General features: G+C 31.8%; 1 protein-coding gene across 1 annotated transcript in view; it reads right to left on the reverse strand.

The window, feature by feature from the left end:
* Window positions 1-1,037, reverse strand: part of LOC106681395 (uncharacterized) — a 48,275-nt gene that overhangs the window by 42,821 nt on the left and 4,417 nt on the right. The gene's annotated exons all lie outside the window — the stretch shown is intronic.

Below are 1,037 nucleotides of genomic sequence, written 5' to 3' on the forward strand. Positions count from 1 at the left end.
TTTCCATAGAAACGACTTATTTTTATCTTAATGTATAAAACAGCTGATACCCACTAGCCGTAACTGATAGTATAAGAGCCCAAGAGGAGAAAAGAGGCAGTTATCTCACCCCAATTTTTGATTAATTTAATGAAAGCTATGTATAATTGATAGTCAAAATTGATTAGTCTGCCGAGTATAGGTTGGAGGAATAAAAAATGGCGTCTGTTTGAAAGCGATAAAAAAAAAAAAAATTTCATTAAGAGCTCTATATTTTAAAAAGTAGGAACAACACAAGAAAACCTAAAAGAACGTCATTTAAAGAAGAGTAAATTTGCTAAAATATGAGCCCTAATAGAGTTACTTACGTTAAATAGTTTTCGGGATATAGCTTTTTAAAAAGCAACATTTCATAAAAATGTAGTATGGGACGTACAAAAAGATCAGTAGTTAGTGAATTTATTTTGAAAATTTTATATCTCAAAAACCATTTGACGTATAGATGTCTATTAGTACTCAAATTAAAGCTAGTTTAAGAAGCTATAAAGTAGTTTATGATGTTTATCTCGTAAATAGCTCTTTTAGGGCTAACATTTCAGCAAATTCTTCTTTAAATAATGTTCTCTTAGATTTTCTAGTGTTGTTGGTAGTTTTAAGATGTAGAGCTCCGAATGAAAAATTAATGTTTTTTAAGGTTTTGAAACAGCCGCCATTTTGTAATACCCCCTACCTATACTTGGCAGACTCATCAATTTTGACTAGTAATTATACATAGTTTTTATTGAAGTAATCATAGATTGGGGTGAGATAACTGGCTTTTTTTCTTCCCGGCTCTTGTACCATGAGTCAATGTAATGTATCTGAGAAATGATTAGGCTTATAAAGATGAAATTTTTAATTGTGGTTCTAATGCTGAATTTCTCTGGAACATGACCAAAAGAATCCTAAAATCCAAACATATCTCCCACCCCCTTCGACGAAATGATAGCACATGGGCAGCATCCGACAAAGATAAAGCCGAAGAACTAGCCATTCATCTTTCTCATACATTCACTCAT

The sequence above is a fragment of the Halyomorpha halys genome, unplaced genomic scaffold (assembly GCF_000696795.3).
Source record: "Halyomorpha halys isolate HHAL.00 unplaced genomic scaffold, Hhal_1.1 Scaffold20.1, whole genome shotgun sequence".
In the NCBI taxonomy this organism is placed as follows: Eukaryota; Metazoa; Arthropoda; class Insecta; order Hemiptera; family Pentatomidae; genus Halyomorpha; species Halyomorpha halys.